General features: G+C 47.1%; 1 long non-coding RNA gene across 1 annotated transcript; it reads right to left on the bottom strand.

The window, feature by feature from the left end:
* LOC109314152 lies at nucleotides 1-25,948 on the bottom strand. Its single transcript, XR_002102225.1, has 3 exons — nucleotides 25,850-25,948; nucleotides 7,641-7,726; nucleotides 1-139 (listed from the first exon to the last, which is right to left on the bottom strand). It is a non-coding gene; the product is annotated as an uncharacterized LOC109314152 (long non-coding RNA).
* Between the last annotated feature and the right edge of the window lie 1,154 nt (nucleotides 25,949-27,102).

Below are 27,102 nucleotides of genomic sequence, written 5' to 3'. Positions count from 1 at the left end.
GTTTATGTATTCCCAGCTGTGAAGAGGCTCAGTTGTGTGACCCTGTGCAAGATGCTTCTCAGGCTTGCAAGTTCTCTGGGGCAATGACCGTGTCTTTACAGTGCCAGCTCTGCGGGGTCTTGGCCTATGATGAGGGCTCCTGGACACAATACAAATCATAAACACAGTCATAATCACTTTATCTGTTTCCCTATATCGAAAGCACTCTCATTCACCTGCCCCAAATGGGCACTGTGAGGCTGAATCTATTAAATGCTTTGGGAGCCTCAGAAAAAGGGTAGAGCCCTGCACTGTGTCCTTCTTGTAACTCGTGTCACTGGGGGTGAATATTTTAAGGGGTTCATTTGCCATTATCAGTGTTATTTATGTGACATTGGGTGCTTGTACATGTGATGGGGGTCTAATTCTTAAGGTTTTTGTCTGTGCCCCCTAAATTGAAATGGTGGGTTTTTAATTGAAGCTCACTGTTTCAATTTTTCCATGACATTATGGCAAGGGGCCCGATCCTTTTTTTTTTTTGGCAAAGCCGGAGCCTGCCCCCTGGGCGCTGCTTCCCAGGAAGGCTTGGAGAAGAATTGAATCAAGCCGGGTGCTGCCCCTGAGCTGAGGCAGCCCCTGGCCCACTAGCAGCCTGTCTGGGCAGCCCTGGGGGGTGCCAATGTCACGGGGGGAAGGACCAGAACGCCCGCAGCTCAGGGGCTGCTTGGCCTACCAGCAACTCACCACCCAGCCGTGGAAGAGGCAGGCAGGTTTCGCTGGGAAAAAAAAAGGATTAGGCTTCTCACCACGTCTGCCTTCAGTAGGCGCCTGCTGCAAATCAGAAGTGGCAAGGGGCCCGATCCTTTTTTCCTGAGGAGGCTGCCCACCTCTCCTGCAGCTATGGGGGGAGAGGGGTGGAGAGTGGAGGGGAGCGAGCTGACAGCTGCAACGCATCGTTGCAAACTAAACTACATCCGGATGTAGCTGAGTCTGCGATGCTGCAAACTCATTTAAAACCCCCAAAACTTACATCACGTGTAATTCATGATGCCATTAAGCCACCCAAATGACATTTTTGTCATGTGTACATGGTGACAACCGTCAAGTGTACAAGCGCCCACTGAGTGCATCTGCGCGTGCTATTAGCACGCAGCAAGAAGCTCCAGTGTGTATTGCACTCAAGTTTATTGCTCCCAGGTATGCTGTTTGAACACGTGCCCAGGACTGCAGTATGTTAAGCCAGGTCGGAGCAGCCCCAGCTGGCACACAGGGTCAGCCTGCCAGCCCGGGGCTGCTCTGACCCATCTCAGTGTGCTGCAGAGGGGCTGGCTGGGGCACGAAGGTGCTCCAAAGAGAGGTTAGTCAGCAAGCAGCTCCTCACTGAAGCACCATCATGCCCCAGCTGACCGTGTCAGTGTTTATATGTGCACTGCCGCAGAGTAAAAATTCCTGCAGCAGGACAGTACTCAGATTTATAAGTACTACCCTACTACAGGGTTAATTAGTTTCCTGTGGCCTAATAGGGCCACACGTGTAGATGAGAGATGTCTACCGCAGAGCTAATTAGTCTACTCAATAAACATCCTCTATAGAAGCACCCACTATCACCAAAAGGTCCCTTTGTGCTAGGTGCTGTAAAGACCTCTAGTCAGAGAGGCCCTTCTTGAAAGAGCTTAGAGAAGGTAGACAAAGGGTGGGAGAAAAGGTGTATTAGCCCCACTATAAGGCTTTGAAATGCAGGTGAGCCCAGAGCACCTGATGGCCAAGCTGCGCAAGCCCATTTTGCTTCTCAGAGAAATGACTGCTCCAGTCTGAAACCCAGGCTCTTAGGAGACAGCCTACAGAATGACCATGCCACAAGACCACTAGGCCCTGCATCTCACTTCAAAAGCAATTTGGTGTTGGGCAAACAGGCTGTCTCTTCCTGCAGTGATTATGGTATGAAATGTGTTCTTTCTGCTGTTCAGGCAGCTCATCCCTCCTAGGAATCCCTCTCTGGGGAGGGCTGTGCAGGCTGATTTGACTGGGAGAGGAAACAGCAGCAAGAATAAAGTCCATCATTGAGCTCTTTATTAATGCAAATGCTTTTCCACCTAACAGCTCTATTAACTGGGTCCCCTAGGATGTATATGCAGAGGGGGGAGAGGACTGTTATCTTTAAATGTGATCTCTACTCTTGTCATGTATACCATCCACTTGCTCAGCCCACCCATTGCTTTGGCTTTGCTGCTCTCTCTCTCACATTTCAAATGCAGAAATAATAGTTCCTCGCTACCCCTGCCCCTCCATTCTGTTGCCTGCCGTACAATAGTCATACACGCTCCCCCCATCTCCCATTCCCAATTTCTCAAGCAGAAGTCCCCCCTACACTTCCCCTTTGCCTGTCTATCCACTTCACTGTGTGACTCTGGAGATCCTTCCCTCACCTGTCTGGTTTCCCAAACTGGTCAGTTCTCATGTAGCAAACTGGGCCAGTTCTCTAACAGAGTTTTCCCCGGCATTTTCTGATCCCTCATTGGCCATGGAACTGGAGTCTGTTTCCCTGTAACCTGGATTTGCAGGACAGGACTAATGCCGAATTAACATAGATGGGTTTCTTTATGTAACTACGGCTTGCTGGTGTGGTTTTTACCCAAAGGAAATGAAAGAGTGAGGAGGAAGGACTGTTATACTTTATTTACTGAAACTAATATGTGCTTTATTGCCACCAAAAAGTCTACAAATAAGAGATCCCTGTCAGGTCTTCTTATGGACCCCACGTCTACCGTACTTGAGCACCTTGTAACCTGTACTCCTTAAAATATCTCTGGTAGTTGGGCAAGTGCATTGTGCCCATTTTACAGACAGGCACCAAATACTTAGTGACTTGTCACTGTTCACATAACAAGTTTGTGACATAGTTTTCATTAAAAAACAAAAAGTCTATAGATGTTATAGTCCTGGAGATAGCTGCAAATTATAAATCAAATGCAACCCACGCCTGAGTCTGCAGATAGGTTGAAATGATGTGTCTAAGAGATGTGACCTGCACCTTTTCCTCAGGGTTAACATTTACCCTGGAACCTAATGGTGACAATATAAGTGTCAACATAATTACCTGTCCTCTGCTTGCCTGGAGTACCGAAGAGTAAAGATGCTCTCATTATTCAAGAGGCCTTTTATTTGAAAGCCATGGAGTTTGCAATGTAGACAGTGTCACCACTTGATTTTTTCCCAACCTGAGGCCTGGCCAAGCTGGGAAAGGACTTCCACCCTCAGCCAGCAGAAGCAGGAGGTAACAGCAGCTCAGGTTTCATATCCTTTTCTCAAAAATGCATCCCCTTCAGTTCAGAGACCTTAGGTGAGGTGAGAGACCATGTAAATACAGAGGGAGACGGCAGAAAAGCCTTTCTCTGGTGTATCGCTTCCAGGGGGCAGGGAGTAGAAATAGCGCTGGGTTTGGCATGGGATGCAGGAAAGATGCCTTCGGCTCCCAGATCAGACACTGCTTTGGTGACACTGCATGACATTGGGTAGGCCACGACACTTCCTCATGCTTTAGTTCCCTCACTTGTGGAAACACAGCCAGAGGACAGTCAGGAGGTGAATTCAGAGGGTTTTGATGTCCTCCGAGAGCAGCGGCTAGAAAAACAGACGTGTGCTGGCTGGGTATTGTTAAGCCCAGGTGTAAGGAAGGGAGGAAGGAAGGTTGTATCTGCTCCGCAGTGGCTGCGTCAGGGAGCTGGAAGCCCCTGCAAATGAAGCCGGGTCTGTCTGCTGCAAGTGCATCCTTCCCAGGCCGTGCATTCACCTGCTGGTCCTGCCGCTGAGAACCCCCACGTGCCTGTTGTTTACACTGCTCTTTTTCTCCTGGTGTAAAACTTCCTCCCAGCTCAAATCCCACAGCAGAGCTGAGCTCGCTGGCCTGTTTTGCTTCTACTTCTCACCTCCTCCTCCTAGGAAGCCTCCGGTTACCATGGCAATGCTGCCAGCTAACAGATTTGCAGGAACAAAGTCCATTTCCCCCCTCCCTCCTGCACCCCATCCTCAGCCCAGGGAGGAGGATTGCCAGCTATGCAGGGCATGTGCAAGGGGCAGGTTCAGGCAGGTCACAGGCAGGAAGGAGAGCATGAGTCACTTGGGATGTCACCCCCCCCCCCCCGCCCCCTGCTTTCCCCTGGGCCTCTGCCCAGCTGGGACCATTGGGTGTGTTTCTTCTTCAAGGCTGGAAGGTATCGCTCCCCTGTCCTTTCTCCCCAGCCGCATCCCAGCTGGACTCTCTCGCCTGGACTGGCTTCTCCCCCTAGAGCTAAAGTCTGTAGTCCAAATTTATCCCGGGTGTGATTCTACTGGACGGGGACGGATTTGATCTCCTCTGCGCTGGCCCCTTTGCCCAGAGCAACTGGCCAGCTGCAGTCTCTTCCTCTCCTGCCTTGGCCTGTCTCCCTCTCCAGGATCTCACAGCTGCAGTTTCCACACTGTCCCAGCCCCTTCCCAAAAAGGTCTCTGCCCTAGAGTTGCCTCTCCCTTTAAGGGACACTGAGCAGCTGCCGTTGCCCTCTCGTGCCTTTCCCAGCTGCTCTCTTTGCAGACCAGGCCCCTTTGGCATGGACACAAATGCCAGTTTATTAGTTTGTGATGCACTAAATGGTGGGGCACTTCCTGTGGCATTCAGTGGTCCCTCTGCTATTGATGGTTTTGATGCCTCCCGCGTTCTGCCGCTGCATAGGCAGCGTGATAGCGGCTCTCTGTACCAGGGCTGAGAGGCTGGAGCGCATGTTTTGTTTTGGTGCAAAAACACAGCGTAGCACCACAAAAGAAAAGCCTGTGCAGGGAAAATGCACCACACACACATAGCACCCTCCTGTCTGCCTAGCGCGGGCAGCAAAGTTAGTTCATTATTTCTCCTTCTAATGTTTACTTTGGATGGAGTGCAGCTCCTAATAGATTGGAATAGCTCCGATGGGGCTCTTCAGCTCTATTGTGTGTGTAATCCCCTCTCTAAAAAACACAGCCCTGCCTGATTATGTGCTTAGGCGAAAAGCTGGAAAGGCTCCAGGGATATCAGTGCTCTTTTTAGAAGAACTAGGAAACACTTGACTTTTAGGGTTGAAAATGACAGAAATAAGGAACCCTTCCTTTCCTGCGACCTCCCCCCCAGATCTTAGTCGTAATAATACTTAAAAGACACTGATCAGCCAACCTATGTGAAAGGGTTGACGACCTGCCCTCCAGTCGTCTCCTGTGTGTCAAATCATGGAGATGGCAGGAAAGAGAAGGAAGGGATGCAGCCCATATGCTTGTACAGTGCCTAGCTCTACGGGGTCATGGCTCATAGCTGCGGGCTCCTTAGTGCCAGTGCAGTCTAAGTCAGATTTTGCTACATTTCCAGGGCTGAAGGAGTAAATTTAGGACAAGCCTGACCTCTCCAGCCTGTGTTTAAGTCCTGACCTTTCACATGACACCTGCCCCATACTTTTTACACGTCATATCGATTCAGCTGGTCCACAGCAATTCAGCATTATTCCATTACGTGCACCAGCAGCCCCTGGGCTCCTACTGTGCAATTTTGCACAGAGCACTGGCCCCACTTTGCATTCTGCAGCAGTATATTAGGCACTCTGTATCAATAAAGGGACTGGCTTCCTCCTCCCTTCTCCACTGCTGGGAAATGCTGTGATCGGACCTGATCTGCGAGAATGTCCCATGTCCATAAGCCTGGCTCATCTTCCAAGTTCAGGGGGATGGAGAGGAGCAAAACCCAGAACTAAAGGATGTTTCCTACTCCAATGAGATCCTATTTAGTGCCCGTGCAGTGCACTATGACAGATGATTGGAAGACAGAGAAGCTGTCCAGATAGTATAGCGATGGAGTGCTGTAATCATGCTGCATGGCTTTGCCCCAGAAATGAAGTTTGGCGTCTGGGGCAAAGCCCGTATGGCAGCCCACCCTTGCCCCACCCCCATGCTTGCCTGGGAGTGCATGCAGCAGTGAGAGCTGCCCTTCCCCTGTCCCCGAGCTCCCCCAGCAAGCCACTTGTGGCTCCATGCCCCACCTGGGCAGCAACTATTAGTGCCCCTTTGTTTCAGCGCCCGGGGCCGTTGCCTTACTCACCCCCCATCCCCGCCCTGCTTGCTACAGCACTTTGCCCGTAGTGACCTACAGAAAAATCCTTGGCTTCAGGTTCAGCAGCTTAGTCCCTTCTGGAATATCCTCCCCAAAGAAGCTGGCAATTGTGTTCCCATGCATAACACTTCTTAGCACAGCATGTCAGTCCTGCCCTGGAGATCTCGGTGAGGTTGAGAGGTGTGTAAAGTGGTGTGAATGGACCCTTCTCCTTCCGATAATTTAGGCTGGCGCACAGCAAGGCACTCAAGCACACCCCTAAGTTTAAGTAGGCAAGTAGCTGAATTGGAGCCAGTGGGACTGCTCCCATACTTTAAGGTCAATATAGGCTCAAATGTTTTGCTAGATCAAGTCTTTGGACCCCCTTGTGGTGGGACAAGTTCAAAGTCAGTGAAAATGTACCACTGGGCTGAGACCCCAGATTCATTTCATATCTTGCCAGGCACTGAATGGGCACCAGATGGCAATGACTTTCTCTGCAATGGGATTTAAACTGGGGATGAAATGCCATGTATCCCATTACCAGTCTCCCAAGCCATCCAGTCATCTCCCTAATAACTGTGCTCTCCTTGCCCTGCCTCTCTTTGGCTTCAGAGCAGCCCTTCTGAGAAGTAGGGCTGGTGTTGCATATCAATTCCTATAGGCTGCCAAGGAAATGACACCCATTGGCAGTTTGTGGATGTGTGACTCACAAAGGACACACAAAGAGAGCCCAGCAAGGAGCCACTATGCTGATTTTCCAGAGTATTCAGGAATTAGTGGTGTTTGTTTGCTGAGGCCATTATCACTGCGGTTCTTCTGCCGCACGTTAGATCTGAATCATGATAGTTGTGCCTGCACTGGGTCTTTTTCAGAGATCTGTTCTTAATCAATTGTGTTTCTGCTGCTTGCAGTAAAACGCATGCATGGATTTTCTCCCAGGCCTCTGCTCGGCACCTTCTGCTGCTGTGCAGGGCCAACTACACAGGGGAGAAATGTCAGTCACACAGCCTGTGCTGCTCAGTTTCTGGAGCCCCAGCTGGTTGGCATCAAGTGCAAAGGTAGGCAAAGGTAGTTTTCAGGCTCCAGGTATGGGATGGAGAGAATGAACATAGCAAACCAGGGCTCCAGTAGGCACCCTGAATCAAATAGTGGTGGGTTTATACCTCGTGCAGGATATGTGAAAGACAGTTGAGCTTCTTAACAATTCTGGTTGCTCTGGCACTTGGTATTTGTAGTGTCATGTAAGCTCTCTGGAGCAGACTGTCTTGGGTATGTACAGCGCCAAGCAAACAGGAGTCTGGTCCTGGCCTGGGGCCTCTGCACGCTAGCACAATATTACTGCTACTAATACTTGATGTGCCAGCTGAAAAGTGAGCCACGGTAGTTGGAGGGGGTAGGCTGTGGTGGTTGTAACCCTTCAGGGTCCTTCAGCAAAGACCCTCAAGAAGGGAGTTCACTGTATGGTGGTTGAGGAGATACTGGTGCTCTGCGTACGAGGCTCAGAATTCAGCCAGCCTCCTTGGAAAAAGGACACGTGTGCTCTAGCTGAGTGTGCACGGAAACCATTAGCTACCTGCAGGGCATAGGATGAGAAGCAGCTTCTGCAAAGATGATGGGATGACAAGACTCGGCACGTGGCAACCAGTGGGTCCGCGCCACCTGCAGGCAAAGCAGAGGCATCAGAAGCAGCTTGAATAGTGTCTGAAATATCAGATACAGGGTCGGAAGGAGCCCTGACTTGCAGCTCTGGCTCAGGGCTTGAGGTTGTTGGCATCTCTACTCACAGGATCAGGCCTGAATCCCTGCCTGCGCCTGCTGGTCACACTAGACTTGTGCAGCCCATTGCACCACCTTTGCCTGCCCTCTTGCATGGTGCCAGGCGTTTGCAAACTGAATACAGCATCCCATCCCCTCGCAGCTCTGCCCCCCTCCCCTCCTGTCATTCCATGACATAATGGAATCAAATTAAAGCCCCATTTACCAGTTTTATTACCTATTATTTATAATACTCTGGCTCCAAAGTGCTGTTTTATAGAGTGCTTAAGCTGCCATTGCTGGATAGAGTTTGCCATAAATGTCTCCACATGCACAGAACATAATGTCCTCGCGTCGCGCAGGAAAAGGGAAGAGATTATTCTCAATTATTTCATATAGTCTGTTTTATTGTCTTATTGTAATAAACTGTCATACCCTACAACACTTTAAAATCAATAGTTTGCATTAAAAGTAATGAAAAGTAGTTATTAATCCCGCTTAGTGCTTCCGCTCTTCTGTTCACCGCGAAACCCTGGAACAGAGAAAGAGGGTGATAATTATTCATTTTCGATCAATAGGAACATTTTCAAATGCTCCTGTGTGTATCAGTGTTATCACAGCAGGGTGAGTTAATGGTAACCGGGGGTGGGAATGGATCTCCAGACTCCAGTCGGGTGTGATGTTTTTCCCCACCCCCATCTCATGCGGTGCCATCTTTACAATAAACCAAACAACTCTTCCCTTGACCATGGGTGTGGACTCAGACTGAGGAAGGGGCAACTCATCTAGGGAAAAGGGAGGTCCTGAGAGTTGAAATAGTGCCACAGGCAGGAAATTCTGTTGGGGAAACTGAGTCTGGGTTGCTGTGTCTTGGTGCTCTGTTACTAGTAGATGCTCAGAGGAGGGACCCTATGATAGAGCCAGGGCAAAGCAGCTGAATGATGTCCCTCTGGCCACCCGTGTTCCTGCTATGTCTTGTGCCATTTGGGACTTATGGGACTGTGGCTTTCCTATCCCTATCAGACTGCAATAAAATGACTTCCAATAGACACTGTACCTCAGCTCTGATCTAAGGCAAACACCTCTTTATCTAGCTTGGTCTTCATAGCCCATTGAGTCATGGGTAATTTGAACACATGAGCAACCACGCATTGGCATCTGAGCAGAGAGACTCACCAACTCATTTCACCTGGGCCACTAAACAGTAATTCTTTGTTACATCAATCTCAACCTGGCCTTGGGTCCCTATTGGTGGCCAGCTCTGTCTCCCCATTGCAGTGCCCTGAGCCACCCTATCCAACTGTGTTCACAATACAAAAGAGCAGGTCTTTCCAGAAAAGTGAAAAGACAAAAATATTTGAAACAGCATCTGGGTGTTTCTGAATTCACTCTCTATCCAAGATCATTCAAAGCTAATGCCCCTGGACTGCAAATCAAAGCAGAGATTTCTACCACTCCCTCTGAGCTGCTTTCAGAGCTCAGCCCAGGCTCTGAAAATAAAGCTGTGCTCTCCTTGTTCCACTTCAGACATCACCAGTTATAAAGATTCTGGGAGCACAGCTTGGCTGGTCATTCAAATGGTGATGCATGAAGCCATACAGTGTAGCTCTCAGTCTTCCAAGCTATATGGCTCTCGGGGGATGACAGTATAGTTACAAATGCTCTTGGTGCATCCATGGAGTCAATTGTATAAAGAGAAGCTGTGGGATACGACTAAGGTACAATCGATGCTATTATTTTTTTAGCTATACTTTGACTACTATTAACTATTGGCCTGGACTTCAAACCCAATTCTCCTTGCATTTATATCAGTGTAATCCCAAGGACTTCCATAGAGTAATTCCAGCATTTCCAGATTTGCATGGCTGTAAGTGAGAAAATCAGACTTATTTATAGCCACGATGTGAATTGGATGCCAAACACTGCCATTTAGACTTGGTGGAAGTTTGCATCTGCTTTGCACCGCTGGAAATGACAGCAGAAGGTGCAAGTCCATGGTGAATTGGGTGTTAACAAACAGGATCTGATTTATGGTGTAAACTGGAGAACCTCCATTGTTCAGGCTAGCTGAGGATCTAGTCAATGATCTCAAAAAGCTTTGAGCATGGCAGACTGAGTGACTGCATCTCCTATGCATTGCCATGATAATTAAAACTAACTAGGATGCTTTTTTGTGGTCTGACTGTCTAGGTTTAATGGAAAGAGAATGGCCTCCCCTGGGATGTTGGTTCCTGCTGGCAGTTCATAGCTCTGGGATGAAGTGTGACGTGTTTTTATTTGGGGTTATTTTTGTTTAGTTTTATTTTCTGGCAGGATATGAGCTAAATCTTATATGCAACAGGGAGGAATCTGCCACACCAGCTTTTGTGAAACAAATATACAGGAGGCTTGGCCACTCCTAGCAAGTTTCAACACCTCCATTGCTACTGTAACCAGATCTTGTAAATATTGTAAAGATGTTTAAAACTGGACAAAACTAGGGGTGATTTTGGTTCTGCTGCAGATCATCAGCCATATATTGTAAAAGCCAGAGCAGGGCATGAGGGCCTATTCCACTCAATCCCAAATGCTGATAGTAAGAAGGTGGCAGATAATACGGAGTGATTTTCATCACCAGTTCTCAAAAAGGCGGCTAAGTACTGTTATTTCCATGTTTGAGATGGAGGAATTGAGGAGATGATCTGATTTGTCCAGGGTGTCAGAGCTGAGAAGAGAATCCAGGTCACCTTGCTGGGGTTATGTGACCCCAGTAGTCTTTCCTGCCAAAAGCAGGGAGGTTGGACTTGATGATCTCACAAGATCCCTCCCAACCCTAATCTTCTGGGAATCTGTGTGAATTTTTGATCCAGCTCATGTAGTGCAGGCCACTGGTACGCATGCCCCCTCGCTCAGGTTAGGCAACCCATCTCCAAGGCTGTGCACATGAGATGGCAGGAAATGCCAGCCGTGTGCAGAGCGGGTTCTCTGTGGCAGCTGTACTGAACATCAGTGCCTTCCCTTTAGTTTTTAAAGTGTGTGTCCTTTTTTTTTTTTTCCAATGGGAAAGCCCATCTAGTTGCTTGGATTTACACTGTCTTTGATACATTACAGCTGCAATGAAAAGAACCCACCAGCCAGCACATTAATTCTGTGGGATGATAGCATCAGTGTTCCCCTACCATCACCCTATCCACATGCACTGCTCCCCGGCAGGCCCATTGTAATGATATAGGAGGAGCATTTTTTTTACTGCCGGTGTCTCCAATAGCCGAGTAATAAAACAAAATAATAATAGAACACAAAATGAGTTATCTTCACCTGGGATTAAAGATCGCAAGAGATTTGTTTATTTTTAATAAGGTCCATTTTCTCTATGTTTGTCAAAAGCATGTTGGTATAAATGGTAAATGAGCAGAGGCAGAAATCCCCGTGTTTGTATTCACTGAGGAAAGCCATATATAAGGAAATAAGTTTGTACATGCAATCCAAGGATTTCAAAGCACTTCTTCAACTACTAAGCATTGCTTTAATCCTATGAGGCAGACACTTTCTATTAAACCTATTTCACAGAAGGAGAAACTGAGGCATGCATCTGTTCTGGCCATGGGTCAGAGCTTCAATTGGGAGAAATGCACATGGACTTTGGGGGAGATATTCCAATTTACACTAGCCAAGGGCCTCTCTCTTACTTAGTTGCCTAAAGTTAAACATCCCACATCCACCTACATAATATTGTTCCAGCTCTCTGAGGGGCCAGTGGACTTTGGTGCTTATGGACTTCAGTGAAAATCATGCTGAGTTTCATTAGTGGCCTAAATATAGACTTAAGTGTCTTTTAGCCCTCTGCATTTGATCATGGTGGTTTAAGTGACTTCCCTAGGTTCAACAAGTCTCTGGCAGAGGCTGAAATACAACCCAGATCAATAAGACGGTTTCTTATCACAAGACTGCCCCAGGGAAGGGACAGAGGAACAGCTAGGCAGGGCAGGAGGGAGAAGGGAGGCAGCACAAAAGGAGAGGCTGCGATTGTGTTTTTCCTGTTGACTCTCAGGCTCCATTTAGGGCAAGGGGTGGCGTCTCTGTCGCCCACAGGGTGACTGGGGAAACACCCTGAAGGGACTGGCCTTAGTGGCCCTTTGGAAGTAGCTCTATCAGGGGAGTCAAAAGTAAAAGTCCTCACCCCTGGAGAGTCGTCTGCTGTATGTCTCCTAGCCTCCAAGGTAAACCAGCAGAGACCATTAAGAGCGAAGGAACCAGAAAGCAGCAGGGAGTAGAGTGGCAGATTAGTGACAACAGGAGGAAGAACAGAAGACAAGGGTGGAGTAGAAACAAAGAAACTGAGCAGAAAAGAAAGAGAAAATTGCACCCTGCATATACATGAATAGGTGCATGCCTGGCCACATGCATGTGAATGCTGACACAAAAGCACGTATGTGCAAACACACACACAGTTGAGATGCTAAACCTCCAGGAAACCTACTCTCTTTGGTACTTTTGCCTGCTTTTTTCCTCTCCTCCAGTGTTGTGTTGGAGTGCAAGTGCCCAATACATTATTATGCGTACTGCAGCAGTGCCTGAGAGCCCAAGTATGAAGCTGGGTCATCCTGTGCTAGGCACTACAAAAACAAGGAACCAAAAGACAGTCCTTGCCTCCAAGAGCTTGGTATCACACCTTTTTCAGTGGCCTAATTAACTCTCAGTGCCCATGCTTGCTGCACTGGTGTCTCGTTGAATATACCCATCTGTAATTCTACAGCAGATGTATTTTCCACATTATCCTTACCATTCACCTCCAGTCCTATCAAATAAATGACAAGCCACTGAGGTAGTAAGTGCAGACTGGGAAAGGTGCAGGCAGGGTAAGGGGCACTGCTACAGGAATAGCCAGGCTGGAGGTGAAAAGGACAAGTGGGACATGCTGTTGTTCCAGCTCCGAGTACGTGGGGATTGAAGACCAGTTAGTACTGCATACACCTGAGCGTGTGTGCAGAGAAGGGGGAGCGTAAAGTGCTCAGTGCAGAGTGACGTGGGGCAGGAGGCTGGGTTTTTACATAGGCTTTAATCTGGTTTTGACATTATCTGAAATTAAAATCAAGCTTGACATGTGGACAGTGGCAGAAATGAATTACACCTCTCCTGCCAATACATAATCCCCTTCTAATTCCCCATTTTATTCAGACGAGGGATGGTTTAAAAGAGAGGGGAAAAAAATCTTCCTTTTCCCCTTTGCGGATGCCAGCCTGTTTCTGCTTTCATCTTCCATGGGTCCTCGCAGAGGAAGCTGTGACCCTATGTCACAAAACAAACCCTTGTCCAGCAGGAGAAAGAAGGCTGATTCATAGCTTCTCTACCAAGCAGTGTGTCCGGAGGCCAAGCCATAGGTGAGAACAGGGGCACTGTCGGCTTTACTAGCGAAAGGACTGGGGAGGTAGAGACCTGAGCCCCAGAACAGGGAGCTGTCGATTAGTGACATACACCGATCATACCTACCCCTGGGTGGGTAAACGTACCAGTACCCCAGAAGCAGGACATATAGGGGCCCTATCATCATCACATCTGAGCATAGGAGGATCTTTTGTTCAGCCTCATAATACCCTGGCAAGGAAGGGAAGTGCTTATTTCCTCATTTTACAGATGCGATATTAAGGCACAGAGAGAGGGTAAATGATTTGCCTGAGGTTACATAGAAAGTTGGTTGTCGAGCATGGACTCAATCATAGGTTTGTGGTTGCTTGCTCTGTGTACCACTCTCCCATGTACAGCAGCACTCAGTGGCAATGCACACACTCCTGTCCATGGCATACTAACTGCAGCACACACACACACACACACACACCTGCACACACGCGCGCGCGCGCACACACACACACACACACACACACACACACACACACTATTCCTTAACCTCCACCGCTGCTTATGTTCTTCTGAAGAAGCAGGCAACTAGACAGACAATTGTAAGAATTACACGCTCAAAAAAAGCCCAAGCTACATGGCAGTCAGCCCAGAAGTAGCTGGGAGGTCAGTGGTGACACTTTTACATATACGTTGATCACACCCGCTGCAAAAGAAGGATGGTGAAATAAGTCAGCGGGGACTTGGATATGGAGATGTTTGCTGTTAGGTCACTGGTTCAAACCCAAGCCAGAGCAGCACTTCCTAAAAACAGGGGAAAGTCAGTATTATCAACGGCAGCACGGTGACCCCTTCCAATTGATCTTGACTAAGGTCAGCTCCCAATACATAGTTGTCCGCACATGCAAATATAACTCTTCCACCACAGCTGACAGTGTCAGCAGAGAAGTTGTGGGTTAAGTGACCCACAGAGATGTCATTAACTGCTGCCTCCTCTGTATTGGCATGTGCCCAGTAAGTCTGAGAGTGAAGGGTCCCTATTGCTGCATGTGTCATGCCTGTCCTCTGCATTAGGACAGAGCATCAAACCATCACCCCCGCTTCACCTCTCATTTGAAGGCATGTAACCATTGGTGAGTCCTGCCCATCAAAGACAAATGCATAGATCAACCTACTGGGGCCACGAGTTGTTTTTCATTTGGTTTCCTTGCCTCTCTCATGAAAGCTTCTGTAAGTGAAGGAACTGCTGGAGATCCCCCTGCCTCAGCCCCGATTCGCTCCCCCCTCCACTTACTTCCTCGTTCTCCGATTCTAATGCAGCCCCTGACCACAAATGAATGTGGGTAAAATGAAATGCGCCTGCGAGACTGCAGCACAATTCAATTTCAGGGCCATTCCAGCCAATAATGGCTCTAAACAAAATATAATGAGTAATTCACATAGTAATATAGGCCTAATTACATTTTTGGAATGGGCTTTTCTCTCATTCCCTCCACTCCTCCCACCCCAGGCAGCACAACCAAAATTGGAGAAAGAAAGACATCCTTCTTTTGACACATCACCAGGGATGGGGAGGAAATTGAAGAAAGAATTGATGAAAATTGCAGGGAATTTTGCCATTTTTGTGGAACATTGTTCTAGGCATCACTCTCATACACAGTGTAATTGATTTTCCAGGGAACTCTCAGGTGCTATTTTTTTTCCAATTTACTTTTTGAATTTTAAGTGAATTTCATGCCAGATAGACAGCCCTGCACAGTGAAGCCTACTATTTTTCTACAGATTATGTACAGAAGAAACAGTAGGACAAACTCCCATGCAGGCTGCCCTACCACTGGGCTCGAGTCTGGCTCTATGCTGCACGTTATTACCTACTAGGGGGACCTAGAGCTGGCTGCTGACAGAGACGCCCCAGGCTTAGCTGCATCATTGTTCTGATCCTATACCCATGGATTGTAAGACCAGAAGGTCTAGCGTGACCTTGTATTTAGCACAGGCCATAGGACTCTGCTGTTAACTGCAGTTTGAACTAGGGCATGTCTGTTATAAAGCATCCCATTTTGATGTCAAAATTGCCAGCAATAAAGAATAACAGTCCCTCCACTCCTGCACTGCGAAAGTGAGTCATACTTGACAACAGGCAGCCAGTGACCTTTCTTTCAGGCAGTGTTCATACATCTGTCCAGATGGCATGGCTGCAGTCAGCCAAACGCAGCCCCCAGCTGCATCCAAGTGGGTGATACCCATCATCTCACCAAGTGAGATGGATAACCCACCCCACTGCCAATGCCCCAGGAGGGGAGAGGCTGTCTGCAGTAGGGAGCAACCCCCAAACCTCTGGATTGTAAAGCAGGAGCCTTCATTGCTTGAATCAAAAGCCCCAACTCTGTTAGCTGAAGCAGTCGCAAATTAATTCATCTTTATACGTGGCCCAGCCACCAGAACAAATAGGTGCGGAGTCCACATGTACCTTTTCTTACTACAGCTGACCCCCATCCCTATCAGAAGGATAAGAGGCAACACTGCCTGTTGAGCATGGCGGAAACGAGGAGTGTTTGACAACAGCTGTCACATACCATCCATTCCTGTTTTATAGACTCAGGTCATAGTTTTTACTGAGACCCCCTGCCAGTGGTTAAGTGGGAGGATATGACTCACAGTGTGCCTGGTCCAGTAAGAGCTAAGCTGACGGCAAGCACCCATTCGAGGTGAACACACTCACAATCTGGGCTGGGTTTGAACTCATTGCCTGTCTTTCTTCGTCAATCCCAAAGCCACCCAAACACCATTTTTTGCTGCTGGCTTATTGTCAGACTGCAGAGCCAGCAAGCATCTGGGCATAAGCACTGGCAAATCCTGCTGAAGTTTTTGCCCTGGAAGTCTGCAGTCCATTTTCTTTAGATCATGTGGGCAACAGTCTTAAAGCCTCTGGTCAAGCAGAAAGGGCTGCAGAGAAGGAGAAGTGTGCAATGGTAACATTAACAAACTAGCGCTGCCTGAACATGTTACTCCTCTAAATTTTCACAGAACTTAGAGAGGTGTCACAGTACATAGCTGTAGGAATACCCCAAGGCCCAGAAAGGTTTCCTTTTTTTTTTTTTTCCTGCAATAATCCACTTAGGATTCAGAGGTAAAGTGCAGAACTTGCTAATGCACAGTTACTATTCTGCGCCAGGTGATTTCTGCAGATGTTTCTAGCAGCTGTGAAACAAAAAGGAGCAGTATGCCTGCCCCCTGAGCCATAGACAAAAGTGGGAAATTAAGAGAAATGTGAGGGCTGGAGTTTGTTGTTACAGTGTCTTATACTATGGTACCACAGGATGATTCACAAAGATGTAGAAAAATGTCTTTTCTCCAATGGGCCTGCTGTCTAATGTAGGCAGTTTCAAGGTGCAAGGGTTGGTATCAGCAGTGTATTCCTGTGTGACACCTTATATTGTACCTCAGGTACCATCCATCTGTGCCTTAGGTTCCAGACTCAGTGCAGCTGCAAACTACCATCCCTGCTTGCACACTGATGTTCACCAGAGACGGGGTGAACATGTTTGCACTGCTCTGCAACCAAAGTCCAGGGTCTTGGATCTTACTTTCTAGACACTCCATTACCTTCATGAAATGTTCTCATAAAGGGACACAATGCCTTCTTTGTGGCTGGTTTGAGACTGTACAGGGGACTCTCCTAGGAACTGCAGGCCATCACTAACCCCTCCACCTTCTAATCCTTGCTCTCTCTAACATGAACACAGAGCAAAACAGGGGTGTGAGTGGGTGTGAGTACATGCATGCACACAGGCATAGCTATATCTATTCTTCAAAAGATCAAACCCCGAACACTCCCCTGCACGCATTTCTTCCCCGCAAGAGAACAACCACAAGACAAGTGTTGGTTCCATTGCCTAAGACGCAACTTGAAGACTCTCAGATGTGACAGCAGTGTAAGGACCTTTGGAGGACAGAGAACAAAACACTGCATGAGTTCAAGGTGATTGGTCCCTTATTAAAGAGGCAGTTTCCAGGGCTTTTGTTCACAGCTTTCCTCCACTGAGATTCAGTCCTCCCTCTCATCTGGGCTCCTGTGTCTGGCGTGTGAAGCCAGGGCGGATGGGGCATGAGTGCAGTTTGAAAGGGAACAACTTGTTTTTCTTTTGTGTTCATGCCTTCCTGTATCAATTACTGCAACAATCTGCCCTGTAACCTTCCCAGACGTCTAGGGAAAGCACAAGTAGGTAAACACACACGCACACCTGAGTCAGAGCTCCTGATGCTGCTTGCTGAGCTAATGACTAGAAGACCTAGCTTAGCCAAGCACCACAGGAAGCGCAGGTGCAGCTGGGGACCCAAGGGGCTTGCCCATCCTCAGAGGTGCTTTAGTTTAACTAGGTGTGTGGTTTTAAACAAAACCAGTGCAAAGGGCTGTGTGGAGTTTTCACTGCAGTTTGTAAGACTGCCTTGTTTTACTTTAGCTAAAGTTGATTGGGGGGGGAAGAGTTTAAGAAAATATGGAATAAGGCGCATTTAAACTGAAGGAAGAATGTCAACACAGCAGTTTGCACCTGTATAACAAAACCCGTGTTTAATTTGGTTGACAGATGGCTACAGGTTTATGTCTTCCTGGGGGCTAAGGGCAGGAGGAAGTCGTTTATAATAGTTCTACTGGTTCTTGGGTTCCTTGCTCCAAAACGGGGAGGTCTAATTTCAGGTCTAGTTCCTTCTCTCTGGTATGGCTTTTCCTTTGCTCTTGATAAACTCGGTCAGCCACCGGCTCTCCGTGACGCGTACCTCATGCTCTTGGGGTGAACGCAGCAGATAGGGGCCTTCAACTGAAGGAAGAGACCTCACTTTTATTCCTGGTTCTGCTACCGGCCTGGTGTGTGACCTCTCTGTGCAAGCGTTATGTGTGGAATGGATGCATGGATGTTCTGGAGGAGGTGGCTAATTTATAACCTGAGCTGCAGTGTTTCCTTCCCAGAGCTCACCATAAATATAAATTAAATAGCTATCTCTTGACTGATGGGTGGTTGTGAACGCCCTCCTTTTTCAATGATGGCAATAAAACTATAAGAAAGGTAGGACCCTGAAGCTAACGGTCCCTCTGCAAAGGGAAGCCAGGTGGGGCTTGGCCTAAGAATAAGAAGGTGGCTGAGACACCTCTCCTGTTGCCTGCAGAGGGTCCTGTTAGGAAATGACCCTTTATAAAACACACCATGAGGGTTTAATATTGCTTTTGAGGTTCAGATGTTTCCCAAGACTTTCTGAATCCAGCTATCCCATCCATCCCCTTAGCTATGGGAAAGCAACTTTGGGGGAATTCTCCAGCCCAGATCCTCATATGATAGCTAGATACAAAACTCCCAGAAAAGAGTGCCTAAAAACTTTTGAGGACTGGGGCCTTCCTTCCTATAGGCAGGTAGTAGTGGCACCCGTGCTTTGGTTTAGCTTCACAACACGAAGCGCTAAGAGCTGTAGCCACACCACTGCAATAACTGCAATTCATGTAGGTAAAGGAGTACTGTCCCCACTTACATACATTAAAATGAAAGAAAAGTGAAGTTGCTCAATTCCATAATCAAATCTATGGCAAAATCAGGCTCCTATCTGCAGCCCTGAACTCTTGGACCACCCAGCTCTATGTCTGCCGATGAACTCCATCCCCTGCTTCCTTTAAACAAGATCAGATGGAACAGCATCCCAGCTCCAAGGACTTCTTCATAGCGAGGCCCAACTAGGCTTTGAAGGTTAAACCGCCTTGGAGTGAACGGGCAGGAGAATTATTGATGTTCATGCCTTTGCTGCTGCTTGCATGGCTGCATACAGTTTCCCAAAGCCAGCTGTCAGCATGCTGATTTAGATAAGGAAAGCTAGCTCCACTCAGCAAAAATTGCTGTGAGCAGTATTGATTTTAAAAAGAAAGCTGGGATGCACTGGAAAGACCCTAAAATTCAAAGAGCCCACAACTGCATAATGGCCCTGCACCTGGTGCTTTCACTGGGAGAAGTGGGGTGTGGAGTAAGGAGGACACAAAAGCTATTTGGAAAATACTCTGTGTTCTTTGTACCATCTGAGATGCCTGCTGGGCAGGCCATGGGCTCGGTGTGAACCCACACATCCCCGAGCTTTCAAGTTCCTCCAGCAGAGCTGAACATCTAGCTTTATTGCACCTTTTCCCCCACTAATTTCTCCAGCTTCTTCATCAGCTGCTGAACAGGCCTTTCTCCTTTCAGTTGTGAGATGTGGTTTGCACAGTCAGTCCTTTTCAGCACAGAGACCCACTACCATTGTTGGAGATGATCCCACACTTCAGCCTGGAGTTTGAGTTTGTTGAACGCTGGAGTACTTATAACTGTTATTTTATTCTCCAACTCTTGGAGCCCTTTTTGGCAACCTGTGCTCTCTGACACATGCACCATCTGGTAAGTCTTGCCCATTTCCATGCTGGGATCACCCGGAGGGAAGCTCTACTCCCAAGAAGTCAGAGAAGGACGGGGCCCAGAGATGCTCATGTTGAGAACCCACACTGGAACCTCCTCAAGCTCAGGCTAACCTGCCTGGTCCCTCTTTCAAGCAAATGCCTGTCTCTGTTTGCTTGTACCTGCTGCCCTTTTACAGCCATAACCATGTTTCCTGCAGCTGCACACAGTACCCCTGCTCCACATCCTCACAGGTGCCAGATTCATGCCAGGTGCTTTCCAATGCAAGCTTCCCTGCAAGTGATTCTCTAAGGCTACCTGCTGTCCTGTTTCTTTCCTGCAGATGGTTCACCCCCATCAGCACCACCTCTCTCTCCTGCTCTGCATTTTAGTGTAACCGACAGCACCGGGGGTGAAACACTTCACACAGATGGCAAATTATCCCTCCCAGCTGCTCTTAGCTGACACAGACCTTCTCCAGCTTCATCGTGCTGGAGTCCCAGGGCTCCTCTGCCTCTGTACTGCCAGTGCACCTCGGCGCCAGATGCAGGAAGATCCTAACCCCTGCAGGATACAAGTGAACTCCCAGTGACGTCAACAGGCTTTGCTGGGAGTCTGAGAGCAGAGAACGGGGCCTGTGGGGAGCTTTTTCTGCAAGTCCTAGGGAGTTTCCAGTCTCCGCTCCATGCCCTCTCTTTTCAGCTCAACAGCTTCCTTTCCTTTCTGCTTTCCTTCCATTACAAGGAGAGGTAACAATCACCTTGGGAGGATGCGCACCACACAGGGCATCACTACCCGCATGGCGTATTTCACATCTGTTCTTCATTTCCCCTAGCACAACAAAGTCACTCCACCTGAGAAGCTGTTTCCATGGCAGGGCTCTGGTTACCTAACTGCTCCAGGTGGAGCTAGCAGCCCAGGTGCAATGGGAAACATTCAGGTGGGCTCCTTAGCTTTCAGCATCCAGCTTCAGTGCTGCCCCTACTCTCTAGATCTGATCAGTCCCAAAGCCCAGAAGGGTGCCTGCCCTCTCCATGCACGGACACTTGCCCTTCGCTCCCTTTTGAGAGTGCTTCCCCTGTAACAGCTGGCTTCTGTTTTCCTGTTAGCTCCCTGCTAAGCTCCCTAGGCGCAGGGATCCAGCAGGACGAGGCATTTGGGGAGTATACAAAATGGCTACAAAGCATTTCTAGTTACAGCTGAAACAGCCCTTTCTCCTCTATTCAGGCTTGCAATACTGCCTCTTTCCCTGAGGTATCTGATGAGAGCCAGATGCTCAGGTGGTGTAAATTGCTGCTAATTAGAGCTAAACAGATGACAGAGGTTTCATTTTATGGAAGGGTTTGAGATTTCAAATTTGGCTTCCTTCCAATTAGGAATGCCACTTCAACATGTTTGAATTCTCCATAAAGGAAAAGCCTGGGATGGGGCAGGAGGGGAGAGTTTGATTTCAGTTCTTCAAAATACTTTGGCTCGACTCTAACTTGATTACCTTGTGCAATGTTACAATAATAGAGTAAAATTAAACCCCCTTGAAATCAGAAGCCATTTCCAAAGGGGGAGGAGAGGAAAGGAAATGTTTCAGTTTAAAAATTTCAAGCCAGGATATTTCAGCATTGTCAGAACTTTTTTTATTTCTCCCTGGTTTTCTTCCAGAATGAAATTTGGGCCAAATCAAGCCAATTTTTCCAAGTTTTCTGATACAGACAGAACTGCCTTTTCCAATGGCATATGATGCTCTAGGCAGCTCTACCACTGATGGCAGTAGGAAGACATTGGTTTACACCACCTCAGGATTTGGCCCTTGTTGCTTGCCATGGCAGTCCTGTCCAGGCATGTCTGTCATTAACGATTAATTCTTGAAATCAGTTCTCCTTGCTCCCTGATTCTGCTGGCTCCGTGTCAGGATGGCCGCAGCCATGGGGCTAGCCTTCAAGGTCAGTCCTTCTGTTCCCCTGCCCTTGCTTTGGATGTGGTCCAGAGCCCAGATCCGTTCTGGTGACCATATCTTCCTCCCCATTAGCCTCTTGCAGCAGGGCACTGCTGACAGCTCCCCAGTGTGCATTTATGCCAAACGTGTGACACTGTGCCCTTCGCTTGAATTTCCAGCCTCTCAGTTGGTGATGCCCTTGAGAGCTAGTTTCAAATAACCTTGGGCAATGCAAAGCAAAGCATGTGCTACTCCTCTGGGCACCCTCTGCCTCCCATCTCCATGGTGGGTCAGAGCACCACTCTCTGTTTACTCCTATAAGTACAAATCTTGGGAAAACAATCAAGATATGCCACTCATTAAAAGAAGGGATCTGGGGAGCAGTGAAAATTACCAGCAAAATGACTTGAAAGCCCTCCCATTTTTTTTGCGTGTTTCTTCTTGGTTTCTTGCAGATTTGAAAGGTCACCAGGAGCTAATGAACCTCAGATAGCAAAGCTGTCTACTGTTTGTTTGTCATTTTGAGTTTTTCTGGTTGATTAAGATCCACACTGGCAGCAAGGTATGAAATAACAAGTTCCTGTATGCACAGAGAGGTCATATTTCCCATCCTGAAAAAATGCAGAACTTGCAAGGAAAAATAGTTCATCCCGGCCAGTAAAGGGAAAGACCGCAGACATAGAAATAAAGATTTTTTTTTCCGTGTGAATAGCTTTCCTCTGCCACCTGATTTTTTATTACTATTATTATTATTTTCTGCTTTGTTTCATATTTTTCAGTAAATCAGGATGTTTTTATTTTTTTCTTAGAAGTAGAGAAATTGAATTCTCAGTTACAGGCATAAATTGCAAATGAAACTCACTCAGGATAAAGCTCAGGGAATAAATAGACATCTCAGCTGCATCTCATCCAGTCCCTGCCATCCCTGCTTCTCTTCTTTGTCCTATTACAATTCAGCTGTAGGCAGGTAAAGCATCCATTACTGCATTTCCTAAGCACTTCCCAAGTAAATCACACCCCAAAATAAGCCCTATTGACTCTACAATGCCAGTCACTTTGCATCTTCACTTGGTGTCGTGCGGAACATGAGAAGCTTTTGTCCCAACCTCAGTGTTGTCAACTATCATATTTTTGAGGACTTGTTTTTGGAATGAATCATGTCCCAGCTCCTGAAGTCAAGTGATTTTATTTGAAAAACAAAGCTTATTTCACGCCCTTCTGGCAGTGCATGCTGGATACTCAAATAAAAGAATCTACCATGTCTTATTAGTATTTTTTTCTAAGCTCATGATTTTTGAATGCTCTGAGTTGGCAATACTGTGATTTGCAGACACTGATGAGCACCCACCACTTGTGGCTACGCCAATTGAAGTTGGAGGCACTCTGCATTGTCTTAAAATCAGGCCCCTCTATGGGCTGTTGCCTGAAGTGGGAACTTTCTGTTTCCACTTGTACCTCAAAAATAATTGTCTCAGGGAGTGAAAAACTTGCTCAGTGAATGCCTCGCTGATTGTTGCTAGACCCTCCATGCCAGCTTTCAGGCACTTCAGGAAATTTGTCAGAGATACAATTGGGCTCTCATTATTCTGCTGCTCTTGGAGCACTGTGTTCACCAGTGGAACTGAGTGGAAGGCAAGGCAAGTTTCCAAATGATTAGTAATTTTGGGTGCCCTGCTTTGGACATCTTAAAGGGGCACTGATTGAAGGAGGGTTGCTCAGCACTGTCTGAAAAGCAGGCCCTTTTAAAGTATCTCAGGCAGTGTACTGCAGACCTACCTGCGCTCATTTTAAGCAAGCTAGCTAGGTAGCTTTAAGCAGCTCTGCCCAGCTAAAGAACCCATAAGGGAAGCTGGGTCAAGACAGCTGGCCTGCACTGTCACTGTGACAAGACTGCTATCAGTAGCAGTGATGAAAGTTAGCTCAGGTAAGTCTGCATTACCCTGCAGTCACAGCAGCAACTCTGATACAGGCATGATATTCATCTCAGTTAAAGTCCATGAGACCTAAAGTATAACAAAACAGTGACTGCAGTGTAGACGTATCTTCAGGCTGGGCAGTCCAAATCCATATTTACTTCTGAACATTTGGCCTTAAATGCAGTAACTGCCTTGGCTTTTCTCAAAATCTGAATACGCATCTGTGACCTAAATAGATGAATCAGCTAGAAGATTTGCACCTCTGTAGACCAGAGCCTCTTTCACCCCTTCACGAACCACGGCCCCAGTGCTACAAATAGGAGCTTAACTTTACCACTGTGAGTAGGCGGAGGGAAAGGGTCAGTTGTTTAATCACGCACAGTAACACTCCACAACAGTTTAGGCTAGGGAGCAAAGAAGTATTCTCTATTCAATTGAAACGGCAGGGTGGATTGAGGTAGACAGAATGCAATTATCCAAATTACAATTTAGCCAAGACATAAATCTTTCTGAAATAATAATAACACTTAGCACTTATATAGAGTTTTACATGTTCAAAGCACAAGTGGTAATGTATATGTCAAAAACGTTTGAACTTCAAATAATTATTAACCACCAAGGAAACTGCCACAGCTGTGGCTTTCTCCAACTGTAATTTACATAAGTAGCTTTTTTGTAGAGAAACTTTACTCAAACTTTTCTCTCTCTCAGCCTGCAGCAACACCAAACTTTCCTCCCCTCCCGAATCCAAGTTTAAAAAGCCATCAAAATGCAACCCACCTGCTTTTTGCCTGCAAAAAATGTTTTGAATATCAGGAAAACAAAGTGACTAACGTGAAGGCTAGGGACAGAAGTTACACATAAACCAGTTTAAGTGCTCAGAAGCTGGATTAAGTCTGTAACAGAACTGAAGTTCAGGGCACATAAACCATGTTCAAAATGGCCAAAAGTGGTTTAGGATAAACCTGGTCGGAAGTAGTATCAGACTGAATTGATTTAGGTCAAACTGGTTTATGGAACTTCTGTCCCAGACCCCTTCCTGGTTCAACTTCACTCACAGTCCCCCAGCATCCCAGGATGCTTTGCATCTCCCCTGCAAACACCTTGTGCGAACTCTAGCATATTTTGGCTAGAAAAAAAAAAACTCACATACAGTCTTTCTTCCATTTGAGGATTACTGGAGTGTGCAAGCTACCTGGACAATGTCCCTTTCCTCCCCTAGACCAAAGGGGTGGGAGAAGTTACACAGGCCAGTATGTGCAGTTGGCCCCTTCAGGTTGCTTCCTACCCTTTTTTTAACATGGCAGGAGCAGTGATCTGGTCTTAAGGATGTATATTGTCTTTCTGCACTAGTTGGGACATTGTGAGACTTACTGCCACATGAACTGCCCACATGAATCCCGGTGATTGCACACATAACATTTAGTCAAGTGAAATGGCATGTACACAACTTGCTCTCTGCCCAAAACAATGGGTGCACCTTGCCTTTCAGAGCATGGGTCAAAACCTCACTGAGCATCCCACCTTTCCTAAAACTGCAGAGGATGTTTAGAGTATTTTCTAAAGAGTATAAGCAGACAAGATTATTTGGATAAATCCGATATCATTTATTAGACCAACTAAAATAGTCAGGAAATTTTTCTTTGCAAGCTTTTGGGTACAAACACCTTTCTTCCTGACACACCTTTCTTCCCAAAAGCTTGCAAAGAATTTCTCCAACTATTCTAGTTGGTCTACTAAAAGTTATTGGATTTACCCAAAGAACCTTGTCTGCCTATGTCTGTAGATCAACATGGCTGCAACCAATACCAACCAACCAATATAGCAAGCATATTGCTACTCCTACTACTCCTACTATTATTATTATAAAAAAAAAAAATCACTCTTTAATTTCTCTCCTCCCTGGACAATTGCTGGAGACATAATTCATTTCTGCCACTCTGCTTTTCTACAGCAGCAGTGATGGCCAGTATTTTGTGCACTGATGGTGCATCGGCCAATTTGCCAAATGCCCCAGGGCCTATTTCTCACTTGTATATCTGCATACATTTTCATCCATTCTGGAAAAAAAAATATTACTGGGGATATGATTGTGATTCAACATGCCTCTGGAGTTTGCAAGTTTCTGGGCAGGCAAGCCCTGATTCAGGAACGTGCTTAAAGAGCCCTGCCCCCAGTATCAAACAACTGCCTAGCATAGCGGATGTGCTTTGGTTTTAGCATAGCCACCAAAAGAATTAACAGTCCAAACTCGCATGCACTCATGCCCCTTCCTGCTTCTCAGTCTAGCCCTTCCCTGTTGTGAGCAAGAGTGCAGCATTAAAAGGTAGAAAAAGGAAAGACACTAGGATGCACTGGGGAGGAATAAAGTCACAACAAACCCCTGAAATCTCTTTTTAAAAAAGAAGTAGTAGCGAAGCAGCAACTTTGGTTTAAATACCTTTTTCTAGGCACAATTAAACAGAACAGGCTGCTTGAACTTTCCCTGCGGCAGGATCCCAATGGGGTTAAAGCTTTCTGAACTTGCACTGGCTAAGTTTCTGTCTCTCCTTCTTTCTGTCTCTCTCCCTGTCTCTCTCAGGCTCAGAGCTAGAGGGGAGACTGAGTCATTTGGTTAAAAATAAAAACACTGCTATCTAAACTTTAATGGCTTTGTTTCTTGTTGCTGCAGGCAGTGGTTCATATGCATTCCAAGCAGCACTTTGACTGCAAATGTACCGTTTTGGAAGCTATTCCACCTGAAAAATAATATCTTTCATCTCCCTTCCCTGCACTGTTGTGGGGCCAGGAGCATATCAGTTCTGGCTTTCACAAACAGGAGCAGTAATTGACTGGAGATGGAGAAAGAGCTGGAACAATCCTGGGGGCAATCCTGATTGCCACCTGCCTCAAGCACCAGCAGCAATGCAGCGACATGGGGTCATCGCTGACTTGGGTAGGGATGGCAGGTGTGGTGGTAAGAGGGGCATGGCTTTGAGCAGCTATTGGGTCAGCATTGGAAGAGAAAGCTCTCCATGTATTGTTGTAACTCTTTTAAGCAGGCCTCTGTGTCCTGTCCTCTACTTGCCCATTTAACTGAAGCCTCACAGTCTCCCAGATCACTTGATCATTCACACAACCTCTTGCAAAACCACATAACCAGCTACACACCGTTCACAATGCGCACAGCTAGACATTAGCCAACCTCTCAGTGTCTCACGAACACACGCTCCCACACTGTCATCTAGAGGGACATGCACTCATGCACTACTGCACACGTGCAGCCAGACATTTGCACACTTCTTACGAATGCACGAGCATGCTCACAGTTCAGAACCTGCTGACAATATTCCCATGCAGATTTCCACCGGGCGCACACACAAAATGTGTTTGTGCTCACCCTCATCCCGCAAACACACGCCCTCTCCCAAACACATGCATTCACCACCTCTGATCAACTCTTCATATCTTCCCTGTTTTTCCGATCAGGTTTTGTCTAGGTCAGGAAAAAGGGGTCAAAGTTAGGCTGAGTCAGCCTAAAATGTTGTAGATTCACCCTGACTGCCTCCTAGAGTTAGGTATGGTTTATAACTTTAATTAACTTGTATTAACTACCCATTCTCAGTTGTGTAAATCCTTCTCAGTCACCAACAAGGGCATGAAGATGTCTTCCCCCCATGTGCCCAGCATAACATGTCTCCTGGCCAACTTGCA

Source organism: Crocodylus porosus, unplaced genomic scaffold (assembly GCF_001723895.1).
Source record: "Crocodylus porosus isolate Cpor-Errol unplaced genomic scaffold, CroPor_comp1, whole genome shotgun sequence".
Lineage (NCBI taxonomy): Eukaryota > Metazoa > Chordata > Crocodylia > Crocodylidae > Crocodylus > Crocodylus porosus.
This window is presented reverse-complemented; position numbering and strand designations above follow the sequence as displayed.